The following is a 24894-nucleotide window of genomic DNA, read 5'->3' as shown; positions in this document are numbered from 1 at the left end:
GAAGAGAGGTGATTTCCTTCCGAAAGAGTTAAAACTCTGGCTGGGGGAGCTCTGGGGTTGTGCCTCTGGAGTGGTGTGAGTACAAGACCCAGCACTCAGGTCTGCGCTGGTGCCCCGAGGAAGCCAGGCAGCAGCAGGCCCGTGGCCGGAGCTGGACTCCACCCAACGCTGAATCCATTCTTCTCTTAGGGCAGAGTAAGAGTGCTTCTGAACAAGCTCTCAAAGGCGTGAGTGATTGAGCTCCCCCCACTGAGGGGGAAGAGGAAGGTGGAGATGGAGCACGGCTGACTGATGTAATGTTCACCCCATAAAATGGTGACAGAGCCAGTCTGTGGCAGATACACGCGCCGCCTCCAATCTCAAGAAAGCTGGCCTCATCAGGAAGGAAGAAGGTCAGCGAGGTTTCCCAGGCCGAGACCCTGTGAGGTCTGATAAGAAAGAGAGCAATTTTAAAAATCAATGGAATATTTACTTGGATCTGAGCCTAGTCCTCAATCTATTGCAAAGGATGCTGCCCAGGTATCTATAAATAAAAGATGCTCACCCTTCCACGCAGGCCTGCAAGAAACTATAGCTGGACAAAGCCGCAAGACGGAAAAAAAAGCCCTCTCCATATCAGAACCTTCTGTGATGGACGGTGTGTCCTCCTGACATTTTCATTAGTGGGAAATTTATGTTCCTATTTCTGTCTGTTGTAATGACCATTCATAGCCATGGCGTGGTGGCGGCTAATGGACAGGAATGGGGGGAAAATTCTTTAATTAATGCAAAATTGGAGCATTTTCTTTATACACTTTGCGAAGCCAAGTAATTCACAGCAGTTCTTGGCCCTAGAGTGGAGGTAAAATAATTATACACAGTTTCTAGTGATTAAAAGATTGTAAAATAATTTTGATTTCATCTCAAAATTATTTATCTTGTAAATGAGAAAGACGGAAGATGAGAATCCCGAGTTCTGAGGTTCAAAGCAGAAGCCTGCGGAGATTTCCACCCGGATTCCTCATGGACTGTGGCGTGCGGGATCTGGAATTCAGGTCTGGGATCCGCATGGATCCCTTTTGAGTCCCATTTCTTGCCTCCCCCTTGGTTCTCCCTTTGCATGAAAAAAAAAATTCTTTTAAATAAAAATCCCCAAGTGTCACTTTTTTATTTGGTTCTTGGATCTCTGGGTCTTCCTTCTGAAGCAGCGTGATTAGGAGGGCGACCTTCTAAAATCTTTATAATCGCCTCACAAGAGAGCTTTGTTTGATGCTATTTTGTTTTGTTTTTTAAAATCAGAAATCCGGTATCAGAGAGGCCGAGTGGGTTGCCGATGGCCTGACACAGGTCTGCAGGACTCGATGCCCTGTGTCTCCCCAGGCCTCCGCGCTGAGGTGCTGTTTGCAGACATTCCATCCCCTTCCCCCGTCCTGAGAGCACATTTGCAGGGATGCGCTGAGAAAGCAAGGTAGAAGAAGAAGCCGCTGAGGTAGGAAGAAGGATTCTAGGGCTTGGTATTTAGTCCTCGTGTGTTCTGGAGAGAAGCTGTAGACGGCTGGCGTGTTGGCCCTGGGCAGTACAGCCCAGCCTACCCACACTGCCCTGTAGCATCCCAGCGGCAGGTGCCCCAGAGACGGGGAGCGCTTCCTGGCGGTGTCCAACATGCCCATCAGAGTGGGGAGGCGCAGGGGTCTCTGTGCAGTGAGGGCCCTCCCCGCCTCGCTCATCTTGTTGGGGGTGGGTGCTCTCTTGACTTGTAAAGACATCCTGCTCGAACCCTAGAGGGGAAAGTTCTGGGGCCAGAGGACCCGCATTAGCACAGCCCAGTGAATGAAATGCTCACATTTTATAGTAAAGTGTGCACTTCATTTATCGAAGGTGTTCTTGGTCATATCTTGAACAAGCCTGCGTATCTATTTATATACATTTATTTATTTATTAAAAATTTTTATTTATTTATTAAAATTTTTATTTATTTATTTATTTATTTATTTATTTATTTATTTATTTATTTAATAATGAATTTATTTTTTATTGGTGTTCAATTTACCAACATACAGAATAACACCCAGTGCTCATCCCGTCAAGTGCCCCCCTCAGTGCCCATCACCCAGTCACCCCCACCCCCCGCCCTCCTCCCCTTCCACCACCCCTAGTTTGTTTCCCAGAGTTAGGAGTCTTCATGTTTTTATTTATTTATTCATGAAAGAGAGAGAGAGAGAGAGAGAGAGAGAGAGAGGCAGAGACACAAGCAGAGGGAGAAGCAGGATCCAGGCAGGGAGCCTGATGTGGGACTCCATCCCGGGTCTCCAAGATCACACCCTGGTCCGAAGGCAGGTGCTCAACTGCTGAGCCCCCCAGGGATCCCCTATACATTTATATATTATACGAACTGTATAGAATTTAATATGCAAAGCCAGGTAGACTAATTTACAGGTGAATTCAAATATTATTTAAGGGCAGGGGCGCCTGGCTGGCTCAGTCGGTAGAGTGTGCGACTCTTGATCTCAAGGTTGTAAGTTTGAGTCCCACGCCGGATGGAGAGGTAACTTAAGGGCAACTTTGACCACGTGACTTTTTTCACGTGCTGCCAGAAGGGCTCATTTTCTGATAGGAATAATTTCAGCAGGATCCTAACGATGGCTTCTATTGCTCGGACCCTGCCAGACACTTTGCTAAAATACATGATCTTATAGAATCCTTACAACTACCCTTCAAGGTAGATATTGTCCCATCTTCTGAGATGTAGATGTTGATGAATAGATTGTTGAACTAGTAGGTACGCATTTGGGGACCCGAGTGACCTGGTTGGAATGGAAACTCCATCCCTTTCTGCTGTCAGAATGCAGATAACTTCCTTAACTTCTCTGAGCTCAGTTTATAGTAACCACAGTTGCACGTGCATCCCTCGAGGTCTGCGACTGGTCTAGACTCCCCGCCTGTGACGGCTCACTCTTGGCAGACTTCTCCTTTCTCCGCTCACTCGCCTTTGTACCCTGACCATGTTTGCGTGCGTCCAGTTTTGGAGACTATTATGTTCCACTCAACTCTGTTTCTGTCCCCTCACCAATAATGCATCGTCTTGATGCTTGTGCTATTACAGTGAGGTTTAAAACCAGATAATGTTGACAAATGTGGGTGTTTATCAAACTCACTTTTGATGGCTTTGATTACCATGTAAACTTTTTCAACGTGCAGGTACTACAAATGTTTCAGTTCTATCTCAGCATTCCATTTTTTAAAAAAAGTTTTTATTTTAATTCCAGTTTCAGTATTTCATTTTTGAAGCTATTATACATGATATCGGTTTTAAAATCTCAGTTTCCAATTCTTCACTGCCAGTATTAGAGATAGGATTCATATTTTTGTTTTGGTCTTTTATCCTGTGACCATGATAATCTCACTTATTATTTCTAGGAATATATTTATATAATCATATATTCTTCTCTGGGTAGGGATAATTTTATTTCTTCCTTTTCAATCGGTGTGGTTTTTATTTCCTTTTCTTGCCTTATGGTGTTGGCTAACACATCCAGGAGGATGTTAAATAGGATAACTGGGAGTAAACATTCTCGCCTTGTTCCCTATCTTGGGGAAAACATTTTATCTTCTTACCACGAAGATGAGGGCTTTTTTGTACATGTCCTCTATCTGGTTTTCATTAGGTTAAGGAATTTCCATTCTGTTTCTTATCCTTTTTTTTCTTTTTTTTTAGATTTTATTTGTTTGAGGGGGACAGAGCACGAGTAGGGGGAAAGGGTAGAAGGAGAGGGAGAAGCAGATTCCCTGTTGAGCAGGCAGCCCTACTCAGGACTTGATCCCAGGACCCTGGGATCATGACCTAAGTGGTAGGCAGACACCTAACCGACTGAGCCACCCAAGTGACCTCCATTCTATTTCTGATGCCAAATTCTGCAAAATTCTTCCTCTACATCAATTTATTTGTGTATGTGTTATTTCCTTCTTTAGACTGTGCTGCATTGATTGCTTTTCAAACATCAAAGCAGTCCTACTCACCCAGGGTCAGCCCCACTTGATCATGGTATTGTATTATTTTCATATATTGCTTTGCTTAATTTGCTAATTTACGTTGAAGTCTTTCGCATCTAGATTCATGAGGGATGTTGGACTGTAGTCTTTCTTGTACTGTCTTTGCCTCGTTTTGGTATCACAACAATTCTGACCTCATTAGTTGGAAAGTCCCCCTATTTTAGGAAGAGATTATGTAGGATTGATGTTATTTCTTCTTTGATATTTGGTAAATCCATTTGGGCCTGGAGTTTTCTTTTTCAGAAGTTCTACTTTTTAAATTACCAGTTCAGTGTTTTTCATAGTTACAAGACTATTCAGGTTATCCATTTCTTCTTGGATAAGTTTTGGTTGTTACAGTTCTCAAGGAACCAGCTCATTTAGCCTAAGTCGTTGAACTATGTATGTAAGGTTTTTCCCATAGTTTTCTCTTATTAACATTTGAATATCTGTGGGATCTCTCCATACCTTTCATATTGTCATCTCTGTTATTTGTAATGTATGTTGCCTCCTTTCTTCTTTGTCAGTCTGGCTAAAGTTTTATATTTTCTTTTAATCTTTTAAAAGAATCAACTTTTGTTTATTGCATTTTCTCTATTGACTTTTATTTTCATTTTCTTTTATTTCTCTTTACGACTTCCTTCGTTCTGCTTGCTTTGGGTTTATTTTGCCCTTTTTCTAGTGTCTTAATGTATAAGCGTAGATTGTTGATTTGAGATCTCTTTTCCTTTCTAATGCTAACTTTGAATCATAAATTTATCTCTAAGCACCGATTCAAGTGCACACCACAATTTTCTTATACACTTGTCTTCACATTTTGATTCAGTTCAAAATATTTTCTAAATTTCCTTGAGATTTCTTCCTTGATCCATATAATTTTTAGCAGAAGTTTTTAGAGCAGCTTTTTGTTTACAGAAATATTTAAGACAAAGGACAGAGTTCCCAAGTTTTCCTCTCTGCAATAGTTTCACTGATTATTGGTATCTTGCATTGGTGTGGTACGTTTTTCACAATCGTTGAACCAATATTGACACGTTGTTATTAACTAAAGTCCATAGGTCACATTAGGACTCATTCTGTGTTGTACAGGTTTTGCATAGAGTCAGGCATTTATCATGTATCATTGAAGCGTCATGCACCATCAATCCACTGCCCTAAAGATACCTTATATCCCACCTAATTATCCTTTCATCACTCCAGCTCCCCAACCCCTCCATCACCTCCTGACAACACCTGATCTTGTTACTGTTTCTGTGGTTTTATCTTTTCCAAAATGTCATATAGTTGGAATCATACAACACGTAGTCTTTCCAGACTGGCTTCTTTCACTTAGAAATATGCATTTGAGTTTCCTCCATGTTCTTTCATGACTTGATAGATCATTGCTTTGTATCACTAAAAAAAGTATTCCATTGTATAGCTACACTGTTAATTCATTTACAGGACATCTTGGTTCCTTCCAAGTTTGGTCAATTCTGACTAAAGCTGCTATAGAAACGTGCAGCTTTTCACATGAAGTGTGGGTATAAGTCTTCAACCCCTTGGGTGAATACCCACAAGCACAATTCCTGGGCCTTACTGTGAGACTGTGTTTAGCTCTGTAAGAAACTGCCAAATTGTCTTCCAAAGGGGTACACCATTTTGAATTCCCACCAGCAATGAATAAGAGTTGCTGTACATCCTCACCAGTTGCCCACCACCCACAGCTGTGGGGTTGAAAGAGTTTTGGATTGTAGCCATTCCGATAGGTGTGGAGCCGTATCTCATTGCTTTAATTTGTAATCCCTAATGACACAAGATGTTAGACATCTTTTCATATGCTCTTTTTCCATCCATATATCTCCTTTGGTCAGGTGTCTCTATTCAGATATTTTGTTCAGTTTTTAAGTGGGTTGTTTCCTTTCTTATTATAGAATTGTAAGAGCTCTTTGTATATTTTGGATACAAGTCCTTTATCACATATGTGTTTGCAAATATTTTTCCTCAGCCCGTGGCTTGTCTTTTTATTCTCTCAACAGTGTCTGTCACAGAGAAGAAGTTTTCCATTTAAATCAAATCTGATATCAATCTTTTCTTTCATGGATCATGATTTTGATGCTTCTAAAATTTCATTGCCAAACCTAAGGTCACTTAGATTTTTCTCTTATGTTATCTTCTAACAGTTTTATAGCTTTGTATTTTACATTTAGGTCTGTGATACATTTTGAGTTACTTCCTGTGAAGCCATGAGGTCAGTGTCTAGATTGCTTGGTTTCCTGTGTGAGGAAGTAGAGTTGATCCAGGACTCTTTGTTGAATAGTATCTTTTTTCCATGTGATTGTCTTTGCTTCTTCGTGAAAGATCATTTGACTACGTTTGTAGGGGTCTATTCCGGTTCCTTTGATCCATTTGTCTATTCTTTTGCCAATACCATGTTATCTTGATTACCATAGCTTTATAGTAAGACTTGAAGTTGGGTCATGTGAATCTTCTGACTTTTTTCTTCTTCAGTATAATGTTAATTATTCTTTCCATATAAACTTTGGAATGAGTTGGTTGATAGCCACAAAGTAACATCTTGGAATTTTATTGGGATTTCATTGAATCTACAGATCTAGTTGAGAACAACTGATAAATTAACAATATTAAATCTTTGTATCCATAAGCATGGAATATCTTTACATTCATTCAGATCTTTGAATTCTTTCATCAATGCTTGGTAGTTTGCCTCATATAGATCTTATCCATAGTCTGTTAGGTTTATACCTAGATATTTTATTTTTTGGTACTACTATAATTGGTATTATATTTCAAATTTCAAATTTCACATTTCACTTGTTCATTGCTGATACATAGGAAAACATTTTCTTCCTTAATAGGATTGGGTAGGATTTTCAGTATGATGCTTGCAATGATAAGAGGGATTCTTGCCAATGTCTAGTCATAGGGGGAAGATATCTAGTTTCTTGCCTTTAAGTATTATGTGGGCTGCAGAGTTTTTGTAGATATTCTTTATCAAGTTGAGGAAGATTCACTCTATTCCTAATTTGCTGAAGGTTCTTAAAAAGTATTTTTCATAAATAGATGTTGAAGTTCGTCATTCGTCAAATGTTTTTAATGCATGTCCTCATATGACTATATTATTTTTTTCTTTCATTTGTTGATATGATGGACCATATTAATTAATTACTGAATATTTAATGGCCTTGCATATCTGGAATAAATCCCACTTGGTCATGGTGTGCAATTCTTTTTATACATTGTTAGATTTGATTTGCTAATATTTTGTTGAGGATTTTTGCAGCTATGTTTATAAAAACTGTAGTTTATCTTTTGGTTCTGATATGAGGTAATGGTAGCCTCATAGGATGAGTTAAGAATTATTCCTTCTACTTCTATATTTTGGAACAGCTTCTAGAGAATTGGTATAATTTCATCTTTAAGTGTTTGGTGCAATTTACCTGTGAAACTGTCTGGACCTGCTGATTTCTGTTTTGGAAGTCTATTAATTATTCAATTTATCTAATAAATATAAGCCTATAAAGGTTATCTATTTTTCCTGGTGGGACTTCTAATAGATTCTAGCTTTCAAGAAATTGGTCCATTTCCTCTAAATTATCATGTGTGGATATAGAGTTATTTGTAATAATTATTTATTATCTTTTTAATGTGCCTGGGTCAGTAGTGATGGCCCTTCTTTCATTTCTGATGTTAGCAATTTTTATCTTCTTTCTTTTCCTCTTGGTAAACCTGGATGGGATGTTTCAATTTTATTGATATTTCCAAAGAACCTACTTTTGGTTTCATTGATTTTCTCTATTTCCCTAATTTCAATTTCACTTATTTTATGAATTGTATTGTTTCTTTTCTTCTGCTTACTATGGACTTAATTTGCTCTTCAGTTTCTAGTTTCCTGTGGTAGAGCTTAGATTATTGATTTTAGGTCTTTCTTCTTTTCTAATATATGCATTCACTATTATAAATTTCCCTCTAATTACTGCTTTACTGCATCCCATAAATTTTAATAGATTGCAATTTTATTGTCTTTCAGTTCAAAATATTTAAACATTTCTCTTGAGACTTCTTTGACCCATATATTATTTAAAAGTGTGTTTAATCGCCAAATATTTTGGGGTTTTCCAGCTCTCTGTTATTGATTTCTAGTGTAATTCCATCATGGCTAGAGAATATCCTCGATATGATGTCTATTCTTTCAAATTTGTTAAGGTATGTTTTATGACCTAGAATGTGTCCTATCTTAATGAATGTTCCACGTGTGCTTGAGAAGAATGTGTTGTTGGATTGACCTGCCATTGTTGGATGAAGAATTTTATAAAAGTCAATTAGATCCAGTTGATTGATGGCGCTGTGTGCTTAACTATATCCTTAGTGATTTTGTGCCTGCTGGGTCTGTCAATTACCAGTAGAAGGATGTTAAAGGCTCCAACCATAATCCTGAATTTGTCTATTTCTCCTTGTAGTTGTATTAGTTTTTGACTCACACGTTTTGATGTTTCATTGTCAGAGGTATGCACAGGAAGAATGCTTATTATGCCCTTTTGGAGACTTGAGCCCTCATTATTATGTAATGTCTCTCTTTACCCCTGGTAATATTCCTTGCTCTAAAGTCTTCTTTCTCTGAACATAATATAGATACTCCAACTTTCTTTTGATTAGTGTTAGTATGGTATATTTGTCTCCATTATTTTACTTTTAATCTAACTGTGCCTTTATATTTAAAATGGATCTCTTATAGTCAACATATAGTTGGGTCTTGTGGTGTTTTTAATCCACTGTGATAGTCTCTGTCTTTTAATTGACATATTATGCCATTCACATTTAAAATAATTATTGATAAAGTTGGATTACCATATTTGTAATTTCTAAAATTCATTGTCCTTGTTCTTAGTTTCTTTTTCTTGTCTTCCACTCTTTTTTTCCTTCTTTATCCGGTGTTTGTTGAGCATTTTATTTCATTCTATTTTTTTCCTCCTCTCTTCATCATAGTAGTTATATTTCTATTTAAAATTAAAAGTGGTTGCCCTAAGGTTTGCAGCATATTTTTACAACTAATGCAAATCCACTTTCAAATAACACTACACTGCTTCATGTGTAGTTATCTTCATTAATTTATTTCCTAAATCTCTTCCTTCCTTTCTTTTAAGTAAGTTAACACATGAAGTTACATTAGTTTCAGGTGTACAAAATAGTGACTCAACAACTCTGTAGGTTAGGCTATGCTAACCACAAGTGTAACCATGATCTGTCACCACACAATACTATTAAATTACCATTGATTATGTTCCCTGTGCTGTACCTTTCATCCCTCTGACATATTCATTCCAGAACTGGAAGCCTGTACTTCCATTAACCATCACCCCTTTACATACCTTTCTTTCTTAATATAGATCTGAATTTGTAACCTAAATCAGTTATTTTTCTCAGAAGAACTTCTTGTAACATTCCCTGTGAGGCAAGTCTGCTGGTGACAAATTCCCTCGATTTTTGTTTTTTTCTAAGAAGTCTTAATTTCTCCATCACTTTTGAAGGGTAATTTCATTGGATACAAAATCTAGATTGATGATTATTTTCTTTTAACTCTAAATATTTAACTTCATTCACATCTTGTTTGAATGATTTCTGAAGAGAAGTCTTATGTAATTTCTTATTTTTTTTCCTCTATGGGTAAGCTATTTATGCCTCCTCTGACTTTTTAAAAAAGATTTTCTCTTTGTCATTGATTTTATGCAGTTTGAATATAATATGGCTTGATGTGGTGTTTGGTCTTTAACCCGCTTGGTGTTCTCTGAATTTCCTGGATCTATAGTTTGGTGTATGTCATTAACTTAGGAAAATCCTCAGCCATTATTATTTCAGATATTTTATCTTTTTTTCTCTCTCTTTTCCTCTGGTATTCTCTTTTTTTTTTTCCCCTCTGGTATTCTCTTGGCGTTTATGTTATATCCTTTGTCATTGTTCCCCCAGCTCTTGGAAATCCCATTCCATTTTTTAAATTCTTTTTTTTTTCTCTTTTCAATTCAGTTTTGGAAGTTTCTATTGGTATATCTTCAAGTTCACTGTTCTTTCCTTGGTTTTATCTAGTCTACTGATGTGTCCATCCAAGGCATGTTACCCTGTTTTTGTTTTCCAGCATTTCCTTTTCCTTTTTACTTCGTTTCCATCTCTGTGTTTACATTACCCATCTCTCCTTTCATGTGTCCATTTTTCCCCCCATTGGAGTTCTTAACATATTACTCAGTTATTTTAAATTCCTACACTGATAATTCCAAAATTTTGCCAAATATAAGTCTGGTTGTAATTCTTGTTTCACTTCCTCAGACTGTGTTTCTGTTTGCCCATTAGTTTAGAGTGATTGTAATTTTTGGTTGAAAGCTATATCTGTTGTGTTGGAGAAAAAGAACCATGATAGTGTTGTCAAAGAATGTGCTTTATATGATTGTAATTCCTTTGAATTTGATTTGTGACCCAAGATATGGCCTATGTTGCTGATTGTTCCATGTAAACTCGCAAAGTTTATATGTATTCTACTGTTGTGGTGGTAAATGTTATATAAATGTTAATTAGATCCATTTGCTTGATGGTATTCAGTTCTGTCTCCTTGACAATATTCTATTTGTTGGGTCTTTAACTAGGAGAGATACACTGAAGTATTCAAAGATAGTTGTGAATTAGTCTGTTTTCTCACCCAGCTATATCATTTTTTGCTTCATGTATTTTAAGGCTGTATAGTTAGGTGCATACATATTTATGATTGTTATGACTTCTTAGTGAATAGACCTATCTATCATTTGTATCATCCTTCTTTATTTCTGATCGTTTTTCTTGCTCTGATTTTTTCTTTTTCATTTTGTCTGATATTAATATAAGCATTCCAAGTTTCTTTTGCTTAGTGTTTTCATGGTACATTGTTTTCTGTTGTTTTACTTTAATCATCCAATATCAGCATATTTATAGTGAGTTTTTGTTGATACCATCTAGTTGGGTCTTTTAAAATCCATCTATCTCTGTTCTCTAATTTATGGATTTTTGTTTGTTTATTTGTTTCCTAAGTTTTAAAAAAGTGTATATTTAGTTTTTAGGTATTATTTTTATTGCAGTAAAATACACAACAAATGCTTACAATTTTAACCATTTTTAAATATGCATTTTAGTGGCAATGAGAACATCACAGTGCTGTACAGACATCACCACTATAAATTTCCAAAGCTTTTTCTTCATTCCCAAACAGTAAATCTGTACCTGTTAAGTGATAACTTCCCATTTCTGCCTGCCCCAGCCCGTGTTGACCACTATTGAACTTTTTGCCTCTGTGAATTTGTTTAAGTATCTCATATAAGTGAAATCATACAATATTTGTTACTTTGAATCTGGCTTATTTTACTTTGCATAATATATTTGAGGTTCAATCATGTAGTAGCATGTATCAGAATCCTATTTCTTTTTCAAGTTGAATAGTATTCCATTGTATGTATATAGTACATTTTGTTTATTCATTCTGCTGTTGATAGACATTTGGGTTGTTTCCACATTTTGACTATCATAAGTAATGCTGCTAGGAAACTTGGTATGTAAGTACCTGTTTGAATCTCTGCTTTCAGTTTTCTTGGGGCTTATACCTAGAAGTGAAGTTTCTGGGTCATATGATAATTCTGTATTTAACCTTTTTTTGAGAAAATGCCAAACTATTGGCAAGGTTGCACCAATTTATATCCCTACCCACAATGCAGAAGGGCTCAAATTTCTCTACATCCTTGACAATACTTGTTATTTTCTTGATAATAGCCATCCTGATGAGTGTGGAGTTGTTTCTCATCGTGGTTTTGATTTGTATCCCCCTAATAATGAGTGGTACTGATCATCTTTTTTTTTAATACAAGTTTTTATTTAAATTCCAGTTAATTAACATACAACATAACCTTAGTTTCAGGTATAGAATTTATTGATTCATCACTTGCATACAACACCCAGTGCTTGTCACAAGTGCCCTCCTTAATACCCATGACCCATCTAGCCCATCCCCCACCCACCTCCCTTCTGTAATCCTCAGTTTGTTCTCTATAGTTAAGAGTCTGTTTCTTTGTTTTCCTCTCTCTTCCCCCCCACCATGTTCATCTGTCTTGTTTCTTAAATTCCATGTATGAATTCATGTGCTTATTGACCATTAGTATATTTTCTTTGGGAAAAATATCTGTTCAAGTCCTTTGCTCTCTTAAAAATTGAATTGTTTTGTTGTTATTGTTGTGCTACAGGAGTTCTTTATACATTCTGATTATTACTCTTATCATACATATGATTTGAAAATACTTTCTCCTACTATGTGGGTTGTCTTTTTAATCTCTGAATTATGTTCTTTGTTGGGGCATCTGGGTGGTTCAATCAGTTAAACGTCTGCCTTTGGCTCAACTCATGATCCCGAGGTCCTGGGATTGAGCCCCGTGTTGGGCTCCCTGCTCAGTAGGGAATCTGCTTGCTCTGCCTTGCTCGTGCTCTCCTTCTTTCTTTCTCTCTGTCTCTTGCTCAAATCAATAAATAGAATCTTAAAGTATAATGTTCTTTGTTACACCAAAGTTTTTGATTCTGATGAAGTCCAAATGAACTATTTTTTACCTATATATCTGGTGTCATATCTAAAAATTATTGCCAAATGCAATGCCATTTTTGGACAAAATTTGCATAGTCTTTTGTTTAGATCTTTGATGTATTTTGTGTCAATGTTTATATGTTAAATTATTGCTAAGTGCAATGCCATTTTTTGGACAAAATTTGCATAGTTTTAATTCTTTTGTTTAGATCTTTGATGTATTTTGTGTCAATGGTTATATGTGGCACAAAGTAAAGCCCCAGCTAAATTTTTTGGAATGTGGATACCCAGTTGTTGAAAAGATTGTCCTTTTTCTATTTAATTGTCTTTGTATCCTTGTCAAGAATGATTCTATCATATATATAAGGGTTCATTTCTGTGCTCTCTATTCCACTCCATTGGTCTGTACGTCTGTCCTTATGCCAATAGCACACTGCATCGATTATTGTAGCTAGCTTTTAGTAAGTTTTAAAGTCAGAAGTGTGAGTCCTTGTTCTTTTTCAAGATTATTTTGGCAATTTGGGGTCCCTCAAGATTCCAAATTAATTTTAAGATAATTTTTTTTTCTATTCTGCAAAAGAACACTGTTAGGATTTTGAGAGGGATTGCACTGAATCTGTAGATATTTTGGGGTAGTACTCATAATGCAGTAAGTCTTCCAAATCATGACCACAGATATCTGTACAAATTATTTAAGTATTCTTTAATTTCTCTCAGAAATGTCTTGTTGTTTTCAATATATGTCTTTTATCTCTTTAGTTAAATTTATTCCTAGGTATTCTATTCTTTTTAATGTTATTATAAATAGAGATGTTTTCTTAATTTCCTTTGTGGATGGTTATTAGTGTAATAGAAATACAACTGACACGGGGTTTTGATTTTGTATCTTGCAAATTTGCTGAATTTATTTTTTCATTTTACCAGATTTTCTTGTGAAATATTTAGAGTTCTCTCTATGTGAGATTGTCTTTTGTGAATACATAATTTTGTTTCTTCACTTCCAGTTTGAATGCCACTTATTTATTTTGTGCTTGATTGTCCTGGTTAGGATTTGCAGTACATTGTTGAATAGAAATAGTAAAAGCTGGCATCCTTGTCTTGTTTCTGACCTGAGGGGAAGAATTTTCAGTCTTTCACCTTTGAGTATGATGTTAACTGTAGGTTTTTCATATATAACTTTTATTGTATCAAAAAAATTTCCTCCCATTACTATTATGTTGAATGTTTTAATCATGAAAGGGTATTCATTCTGTCAAATGCTTTTTCTGTATCAGTTGATATGGTAATGTATTTTTCTTTGTTTTTCTATTACTGTTTTGTATTACATTGATTGATTTATGTATGTTGAACCATCTTTGCATTCCAGGAATAAATTATACATAATTATGGTGTGTAATTCTTTTGCTAAGCTACTAAATTCAATATATTAGTATTTTGTTGAAGAATTTTGTATCTTATTCTTGTATTTTATTCTTGATCTGTAGCTTCTTGCAACATTTCTGCTAGTTTTAGTATTGAAGTAATGCCGGCCTTATAGAATGAGATAGGAAGGGGTTCTCACTTACTTTTCAATGTTTTTTGGAAGAGATTGAGAAGAACTGATGTCTCTTAATATTTTTCATTTTTCTCTTTCCCCTTTCCTGGCTTCGTCTGGTATTTAAAGGTACATCGTTATTTCCCTTTTACTTATTTATTTTCTTACATTTTAAAAATTGAAGCAAGAAATATGTGACATAAAGTCAAAACAGTGTATTATTGGCATAAGAACAAACAAAGATGAGTGACATAACATTCCATTAATGTTCAAATAACAAAAATAAACCCACATTTTTAAGACCAATTGGTTTTTGACAAAGATACCTAGATCATTTAGTGGGGAAAGAATGGTCTTTTGAACAAATGGTGCTGGGACAGCTGGATATTCACATAGAATAAAATTGGATCTGTCTTTCATGCCATAAATAAAATTAATTTCAAGTGGATCAATGACCTAAATATAAGAATTAGAAAAATAAAATTCTTAGAAAAAACCTAGGTGTAATCCTCATGACCTTGGATTTGGCAACGGATTCTTAAACATGGCACCAAAAACCTGAGCAACCAAAATAAATAAATAAATAAATACACTGAACTCCACCAAAGGTAAAAATTTTGTGCACCCAAACATGTTGTAAGGAATAATTATGCTACTTTAAATGGGTTTTGTTTGTTTTGTTTTACTTTTTTTTCACTTTTTGCTTTTTATTTTTTTTAATTTATTTTTACTTTATTTATTTATTTTAAAAGATTTTATTTATTTATTCATGAGAGACACACAGAGAGAGAAGCAGAGACACAGGCAGAGCTCCCTCTGGAGCAGGCTCGATGCAGGGAGCCCGACATGGGACTCAATCCTGGGACTCCAGAATCACACCCTGGGTGGAAAGCAGGTGCTAAACTGCTGAGCCACCCAGGGATCTCCTATTTTTATTTTTTTTATAATCAACCAATTGTAGACATGGCATTACACCATGGAGAGACATACAAAAATGGAAGAGATTTATGATACTGACAAGCCCTGTAAGAGGGAGGCAAGGTATGTGCTCAGGGGCAATGGGAGGAGCTCCCAGGGAACAGGCTGAACCAAGCGGGTAGGGAATCAGGAGAGAGTGTGAGGGCCCATGGGCAGGTGTATTTTTGGAATCAGGGTGAAGTATCCAAACACAAAAAGCATGAAGGATTTCATTGGTGTGTTAGAATGTCACTAAGTCACTCAAAGAAGGGGAACTTGTGTCAGGATCACACTGGTGCACCTGAGTGTGGTGCTTGTAATCTTTTTGTGGGGATATTGAGGCAACAGGAAAAATACAAAAGTTCTAAAAGATACTCTATAGGAAGGTATTATGAAGAAATGAAAAGTCAACTTACAGAAGGGGAAAATATTTTAAAATCATATATCTTGGCCTTATAAGTGTCTAGTATCTAGAATGTATAATGAACTCATAGAATTCACCAACAAAAAGCAAATGACACAATTAACTATGTTTCACTCTATGTATTTAGTGATTAGTGATTCTGTTTGGTTCTACCCTACCTCTTTATTTTTATTTTTTTATTTTTTTATTTTTTTATTTTTTCGTTCTACCCTAATTCTGCTTAGTGATTGCTCTAAGGATTTCAATATACATGCTTAAATTTCACAGTTTGTTCACAATGAACATTTTGTTAAAGTGTACTGTGGAAACTTTTACCTTCTCTCATTATGTTATTGTTTTTATATGTATTACATTTACTTATATTAGAAATACCAGCAGACAATGTTATACATTCTGCTTTCAACTTTTATGTATATTGTAAAGAACGTTAAGAAGAGAAAAATAGTCTATATTTACCCAGTTATTTACCATTTCTATTACTCTTCCTTTATTTATGATGTTCCAAATTTCCCCTGGTATTATATCCCTTCTTCTTGAAATACTTGCTTTAGCATTTAGTGTGGTTATAATTCTCCTAGATTTACTTAATCTGATGATGTCTTTATTTCATCTTTGCTTTACTCCCAAATAATTATTTCCACTGGATACAGAATTGTGGGTTAAAAGTCACCTTTTTCAGCCTTTTAAAGAGATTGTACCACTTTCTTCAGGTCTCCATGGTTTTTGATGAGAATTCTGCAGCCATCCAAATAATCATTTTTATAATATACATATATATATGTATGTATATATATATGTGCTTTAAGTGTTTTTTCTTTGTTTTCACTTTTCAAGTTAAATAATGATGTATCTGGGATTTCTTTGATTTTATCCTTTAGGGTGCCAGAAGTTTCTTGAATCTGTAAGTTTATGCATTCCATCAAATTTTGGATGTTTTCAGCCATTATTTCTTTACCTATTATCTATCTATCTATCTATCTATCTATCTATCTATCCATCCATCTTTCCTTCCTTCCTTCCTTCCCTCCTTTTCTTTCTTTCATATGCGAATTTCTTTTTCGTCTTGGAGGAATTTAATGATACAAATATTTAACCTTTGTTACTTTCCCACTGATCCCTCAATCTCTGTTCATTTTTCTTTCTGTTATTCAGATTGGATAGTTTTTATGTATCTACTTTCAAGTTCAGGGACTCTTTCCTATTTCATCTCCTGGCTATGAAGCTAATACAGTGAATTTTTAAAATGTTGTTATTATTTTTTTTTAGTTGCAAATTAAAAAAATAAAGATTTTATTTTATTTATTTGAGAGAAAGAAAGAGAGAGAGAGAGAGCACAGAGGGAGAGAGAGTGGGAGAAGCAGACTCCTCACTAAGCAGAGAGCCTGATGTGGTGCTCATCTCAGAATCCCAAGATCATGACCTGGGCCAAAAGCAGATGCTTAACCAGCTGAGACACATAGGCACCCTTAGTTGTAAATTTTTAATTTCATTCTTTTGTGTATCTTCTATTTCTATTCTTCTATTTAGTTGTAAATTTTTAATTTCATTCTTTTGTGTATCTTCTATTTCTATTCTTCTATTTGTGAGATGTTATAGCTTCCTGTTTATGTAAAGAGTGTTTTCCGTTATTTCTTGGAACACAGTTATAATAGCTGCTTTAAAATCATTGTTTAAAAGTTCCATCTATGGAACACTATGCCATCTCAGGTTTGTTGAGTGTTGATCATCTTTTTCCTTGAATAAAATAGAGATATTTTTTATTCTTCATATGCCAAGTAATCTTGGAATGCATCTTGGACATTTTGAATATTATTCTAGATGCTGGATCTTGTTTGAATCTTTTGAATAATGTTTATTTTTGTTTTGTTTTGTTATGTTTCAGAAGTAAATCAAGCTAGTTTTCTTCAGGCCGAAGCCCCACAGTCTGTGGGTTCTGGTTCCAATTTAAATTCCATTTTTAAAGCTTTGTTGGGGCTATTCAGACCTGTTCTCCATGTGTGTCACCCAGTGTCCAGTCTGAAATCTAGGAGGTAGAGGTATATTCTGAACCGTAGTTCCCAAAGACTTTGGTATGTTGCCTAAGGTCGGGTCCATGCATAGGCAGCTTGTGTGCAAGCCCAGGAGTTTATACACAACTTTATAGAAACACCTTCTAAAGCATTTTCCTCTCCATAATCTCCTAAACATTTTTCTGCTCCCAGGGACTTTCTTTCCTGGATATCTGACTAGTTTCCCTGCTCAGCTGTTCTTTCCTGCATCTATGTCTACCTCCAGCATCAAATAGGAAGATGATAGACCGGAAAAGAAATGTGGATTATCCTCACCCTTTTGGGACCACAGCTCCACTATTCAGAGAACAAGTGATTCTCCTCCTTCGTAGTCTTATGCATCTTATCAGAGACTGTTGTTGCTCTCACTGCAGGGCTGCCTTGTGGCTGGAATAGGAGAGAATGAGCAAACAAACAAAAGCAAATAAAACAAAAAAGTAGACATTTCCACCCACTATCTCTGTAGGATCTCTTTTATGCATTTTTGATCATAAACACAAGTCTCATCTTGGACTTTTTTTCTGACTGTACCTGGTGCGCAGATCCAGGTTTTGGATTGACTTTGAGTTCAGGCTGGAAAAACCAAAGTGGTGGAGGGAAACAAAGGAGACTCACTGCTATTTCAGTGTCACTTGGATATCTGTTTCCCTTCTCTGATTTCCGGCTGCTAGTTGCTTTTTGGAATCCTAAGACAACTGCTCCATCAAGTTTGTCTGGTTTTAATTATAGTCAGGGAGAGAGAGAGGGGGGAGTATGCTTACCCTATGTCAACCAGACCTAGAACCCAACTAGCTATTGTTCCAATGTTGCAGTTGAGACAATTGATCTTTCAAAAGGTAATTTTAGGCGCACCTGGCTGGCTCAGTGGTTGAGCATTTGCCTTTGGCTCAGGTTGGGGTCCTGGGATGAGTCCCAGATCAGGCTCTCCACAGGGAGCCTGCTTCTCCCTCTGCCTGTGTCTCTGCCTCTCTCTCTCTCTCTGTCTCTCATGAATAAACAAATAAAATCTTAAAGAAAAAAAAAGTAACTTTATTTTGTTTCCTTTTGTTTTGTTTCTCTTTAAAACCCAATAGGGTTTTAAAGGGGAGGTGGGCCAGGGGGGTTGGGGTGACTGGGTGACGGGCACTGAGGGGGGCACTTGACGGGATGAGCACTGGGTGATATGTTCTATGTTGGCAAATTGAACTCCAATTTTTAAAAAAATAAAATAAAAAATAAAAATATTTCATGTTTTCAAACTGACTTTTAACATAAAAAAATAAATAAAACCCAATAGTACTAAGTGACAGAACTAGAGTATTAATCTTACTCGATCTTATTTTAATGTCTTTTATCTACCTACCAACTGCCAGTTCACAAGACTAGATCCAATCTGTAGATGTGAGACAGAGACGGAAGTACTATCTAGTGCACTGACTTAGCTCATCCCTAAATGAATTATGGTAGCAAGATCTCTCAATTGGGGGTCAGAAAGTCTATGTTTTATTATTTACTTGGCCTAAATCCTTAAGCAATACTGGTCCTATTGCAGGATCTCATTTTTATAAATTCATTAAAAAATATACACTTAGAACTATGCATAACGATTCTCCCTGTGTTGACATTTTTTTCGTTCCATGATTGCCAGAGACGTCTTCTAGAAACTCAGTAAAGGAAGAGACCTGAGGAGACTAGGTTATACAGGTATTAACTTGTGTAAGATGAATGGGACTCAGGGTCTGTCCTACCTAATGATTAAGCAAGATTTATTAACACAGAGGAGTAGGGCCGTTAGCCAGCTCTTGTTTATTTGGTTTCTAGCAGCCTTTTTCCTTCTGGTTACATCATCCTCACCCACCCCTCCCATACATTCTATTCTTCTCTTTCCATGAGGTTGTGCCATTCTCTAGCATGAAAAATGCCATATTTCATCTTCTTTGTCACAGAGATTGGTGCAGGGATGGCTACATGACCTGAGCCTACCTAATCAGATCCTTTTATTCTGGAACAATTGGGAAAGAGAAGTTTTATTTTTTACATGTGTTAAGCTGGTAAATTGACAGCCTAGTATTTTTTTTTTTTTTTTGTTTACTCCCTTCACCCATTTAGCCCACCCCACCCTCCCTTTGGCAACTACCAATCTGTTCCCGGTATCTATGAGCTTGGTTTGTTTTTTCGTTTGTTTGTTTGTTTTTATGATTCCACGTATAAGTGAGATCATATGGTATTTGTCTTTCTGTGTCTGGCGGATTTCACTTAGCATATTGCCACATTGTTGCAAATGTCAAGATTTTGTTAATTTTTTTTTTATAGCTGAATAGTATTCCATTGTGCATAGACACAGGTTGGATAGAGATACAGATATAAATAAGATCATGGCTCCATTTATTCTGTCTAGAGTTTTAGTTATAGTGTATTGTCTTATATATAGTCTATAGTCTTATATATAAATTTATCTATATTTTTCTATCCATATCTATACATGATGGATTACTATCTATAGTATACAGAATGATATCTATATCACAGCTATCTATCTACCTACATCATATCTTCTTTCTCCATCCATCAATGGACATTAGGCCTTTCCCATATCTTAGCTACTGTTAACAATGCTGCAAATAATAAGCAGATGCATATATCTTTTTAAATTTAATGTTTTCATTTTCTTCAACATCTTAATGTTCTTGACTGTCATCTTTCCTCTCATGAGGGAAGAGCTTCTGAAAGGTAAAGCCAATGCAGAAAGACCTGGAGCCAACGAGATGCCAGAAGTCAACTACTTTTAGTTTTTTTTTTTTCCTCTCTCTCTCTTTGTGCTTTAAGTCTCTTTGTGCTTAAACAAGCATGAACTGAATTTCTTTCACGAGCCCAGATTAGTAGTCTAAGAGGAGCAGTACAGCAATGAGAAGAATCTGAGAATGAACCTGGTACTTTTGGGGACTAGAGAGGAGACATTGAAGCATTTATAGCAGAACCAATGAGAAATGAAGCTCTAAGGATAGATTTAGGCCAGATCTTGGATCATTTGTTTGATCAGACCAAAAATCTTTAAAGTTTTCTTTAGACAAAGGAGAATGAGGAGCTATCTGAGCTGGGCTGATGGAGCAACATCTTTGTAAAGGATCCCGGTTGCTCTGGCATAGAATCTTACGTAGAGAATGAGCAGAGATCCCTACAAAGTAAGGAATGAATTAGCCACTGGTTCCTCTGGCTCTGCTGTAGCAATGCCCTCTGTGACCAAATCTTGTGCCAGGTGATGGGACAATGGCTTCTTCCCAGGTACCCTGCAAAACCCAGCATTTCTTTTTAGAACACATGGACCCCAACAATCCAGGGTCTAGTCCCATGGGGGAGGCTCACCTTACTAGCTGTGGCAACCTTGCGACAAGTCATTTAGCCTCTTTGTTTCAGTTGCCTCAACATCTCAAGGCTTCTCTTTTTGTTGTTTTGTTTTTTTCCTTTTTTTAAAAAAAATAGAAAAAAATTAGTAATGATGCACACTTTATTTAGCCGACATGATCCTTTGAATACTAAATGAACTGCTGTCTGTGAAAAGACTTTGAGAATAGGGTGAATTAAGCCTGTCCGAGGTAAGTTGCTCGAAAGATGCTTAAGGCACTTCTGCTCCCATTCCCCGAGCCTTGCCACACTGTGAACTTTGGTCTCCAAAGGCTTCATGGGAAGATGAAGTTTCTTGCTTCCAAAGAACTCTGCCCCTGCTGTGGCTCACCTTGAAGAGGAAGGTGGCTTCCTTTCCCCTAAATCCAGGACTAGGCAATAGGAGATCGTAAATTGGTCATGGCTGCCCTATGAGGTGCTGAGCTCTCCATCTCAAGGAAGACTCAAGCATTTAAAGAAAAGGCCTGTAACAGGGGTTATAGACAGTTGTGTTTCCTTCTGCAGCTCAGGACCTGCCCTATTTTGGGTGGTATGGCCAGGTCTCCCCGGTCCTCGAGTCCCTGAGAACGTGTACTACCGTAAGCGAACTGTGCAATACCCGTCCACTAAAGAATTCAAAGTGTGTGGCTTCGTGACAGGTTTGCTGTTGTTGTTTAGTACTTTTTCGGAGTTTCAAAAGCCCAGCTCCCACCCCCACCCCCCGCCCCCTCATCACTCCCATCCCCAGCCTTCTGGTTCCCAAAATTTAAACACATTGTCCTGCATAAGGGATAATGAAGAAATCGACGAGAAAAGATCCGTGCCACTTGCTAATCAGTTTAATAATGGAGGATATCTGCACCGCATTATAGGGAGACAAATTAAAAGGGCAAAGAGAGCTCCCAGAAATCATCTGTTCGTGTTAACAAAGTGAATATTAATGAAAAACAAAATTGAGTTCCTCTTGTGTCTGATTTTCATCAAATTGTACAGGTATTAAAAAATAGCTATAGAAATCCTATCCATTAGTACTTAATTCAAAATAACTTTGGCCTCTGCTCTATTCCTGACTATTACCTCTCTCCTGGGCAGGGAAGCCAGTCACCTTGCTGGGCCCACCGTGCCAGGAGAATCGATAATGGAGCTAATTCAGTTCTCTTTATGGACCGAATATCTAGACAGTGGAAATAGCCATAAATTAATGATACCTATGGATGTGAGGAGGAGCAAGAGGGGCACCTGGGAGTGTTTGGCTTTCTTCCTCTGGTAGCCAGGTTCAAGTTGGCCCGGTGACCAGTGGCTGTGTTCTGTAGATCTCGAGCGCCTTCCAGAGAACAGCAGGGCAACAGGGTGCATTGCCCGGGAGAGGAGTCATGTCCAGCTGCTCAGTGCGCATCCCCTGGGCACCTCTCCAGCTTAGCTGTGCCGTGAGCGGCTCATCGGGGGAGCCGTGCAGGATGAGAGAGGTGTGAGGTGCCCGGATGCTCCCAGATGTGGACAGACAGTTTCTGGGGGCCTCTCCTTAGCTCGGGGGAGGCTAGTATGAACGCTCTGCTTTGGGAGTGAAAGGAAAGCTAATGGCCGATAGCATTATTAGATTATGAGCATGGGGTTGAGATTTATGGGGCAGGGCCCAGAGGGGACAAGAGCTTCTAGTTAGGAGGAACCAAGGGCCTGCTCTGTGCAGGTCCCCTAGCAAACTCCAGGACGCATTTGGTCTCTAGGGAGACGGGGAGGCTGCTGAGAGAAGGAAGAGATAACATGGGCTCAGGTAAGGTTCCTGGGAAGACACGAAGACAAACACGTCCGGATCCCCCACATGTGCTGAGGGCCGGCCCTTTAATCCACAAGGGACCTTTATAATCCAGATGTCCTCAAGTGTCACCAGGCTTTGGGTAAACATGAAGGCTGCTAATGTCGCATTGAGAATGCTCATGTGTCGTCGTGCCCAACCCAACCTCCAGATTTCAACCGCCCGCAGATTTTCCCACCTCCTTCCAAGTGTCTCTGGCTCCCCCAGGGGCTGCCTCGCTTGTGCTCACACGCAGTCCATGTGTGCTTGGTCTGGTCCCTCCCCCATCTCACCTTTGTTGGGTCCAGCCATGTCCATCGGACACCTGTCCCCTCGAGCCAGCTTCAATCAGGTGTCACATCGGACGTGGCCAGGACCCGGGGAGGAGTGGCTTCGGCTCCTGGGGTGTGAGGGTCGGATACCAGGGGATGGCTCCCATGCTGGAGTCCGGCCCTGTGATGCTCCTTGCTGCCCCCACCCTTGACTTGAGGGACCATCATCAACCAATGTTACTTCGTCTGAGAAGAGGGGTCCCTAGAGCCCCCAGGACTGTAGGCTGTGAGCATCACGCTGTGGTGTGTGCAGAAGTAGCAGAGGCTCCTGACCATGGGACTCAGCTTGAGTCCCCCGGGGCCGGGCTGGGACCAGACCCCGTTCTTGGTCCCTCCCGCCTGCTCCAAATGCCTGGGCCACATGGATTGGCGACCTTAGGCCCCTCGCTCTCTGCAGACCAGTTTCCTGGCCGCCCCACGGCCCCTGTGTTTTGCCTGTCGTATAGGCCTTACGGGTTCAGGCTGCACGGGGCGTGAGCCTCCACTTGCACTAACTTCTCCCTCAGCTCCCCCCAACACGCAGACTCTGCCCTGCAGTCGCGAGGAACAGCCTGAGAATGCTTTCGGCTGCAAGGAGCGCAACCCAACAAAGGATGCGGAGACACAGGGAGCTCGTTAGTCACCCAGCAGTTATCCTAGATGCAGATGCTTCCGTGTGTCGGGGGTGCCATGTGCCCTGGTTTCTGCCCCGGTCTCCTGAGTGGGCTGGTGTCCATTCTCGGGCTGGCCGCCTCGTGTTTGCAAGATGGCCCGCGGAAGCCTGAGGTGCCTAACTTTGTAAAGAGGGCAGGAAGGAAGAAAGGAAAAGAAGGAAAGAGAGAAAAGAAAAGCGAGAGAAGGCCAGTGTTTATTGCAGTGTTTGCATTCGTCTGGGGAAAGCTGGCAGGCGGGCACGTCTCCCCTGGCTGAGGTTGCTGGGGGCGGCCCAGATGGTGGCTGCACTTGCGCAGGCCGCCTGGCTGTGGCAGGCTCAGGCTCCAGGACAACCCATGGCGGGGGGGTGGGCGGGGAGAGCTCGAGAGAGGGAGGGACGGATGATAGTGGCCGCCCCACACTGCCCCCGGCGCACGTCAAACCCTGTCACTCTGCAGAGTAGGGGACGGGGACGAGGTTGGCCTCAGGGCAGGTGGGGTGGGATGCCCCCGGGTTGTACAGGTTCCGGGGGACGGGGTACAGATGACCCGAGCTGGGCCCAGCCCGTCCCCCCGAGTCTGCCCGGCCTGGGGCCTTTGTCTTTCTGCAAACATCTGCTGAGGGGGGCCGAGAGTCCAGCTCTCTGTGCTCGGACTTCTCTCCAGCCCCACATCTTGCATTCAGGCCCTGCTCCGTGGGCGGCTCGCTGGCAGTCGCTACCCTCCGGGTGACCAGTGCAAAATACACGGGGACCTTTGCAAACCCTTAGAAGACATGCTATTTTTCTCTGCCTGGGTAATTGTTGAGAAGGGAGCCAGAGAAGATGTTCTAATTAATTAGAGCAGGTGTTTGAGGATGCCACTCGGTGCCGGACTCAGGCCCGGAATCCAAATTTCCCACTTATCTGCCTCCACCGCCGCGACCCCGAGGCACCCCTCTCCTTCCCTGCATTCCTATTTGTGTGTAAACTGCAGCCTGTGACCGGAGCCTTATTAGCTGGTCAAAATTTTACTTTTAAATGGACCATTAACCTACTGGGAAGCAGGGAGCGCGCTGATAATGTAATACCTCGGGATCCTGTCGGGCCGCGGAGAGAACCGGGTCAGGGAGCACATCTAGTCCTCTCCATTATCCCGCAGGTGGCCGGGGCACGTTCTCACCCACGGGACTTCGCGGCCCGCGCGGCGGGTTTTTATTTTGCTCCTGGATCCCAGCTACGCTGTTG

This window comes from Canis lupus, chromosome 1 (genome assembly GCF_011100685.1).
Source record: "Canis lupus familiaris isolate Mischka breed German Shepherd chromosome 1, alternate assembly UU_Cfam_GSD_1.0, whole genome shotgun sequence".
Lineage (NCBI taxonomy): Eukaryota > Metazoa > Chordata > Mammalia > Carnivora > Canidae > Canis > Canis lupus.
The sequence above is the reverse complement of the archived record's forward strand: the minus strand, read 5'-3'. Positions refer to the sequence as shown.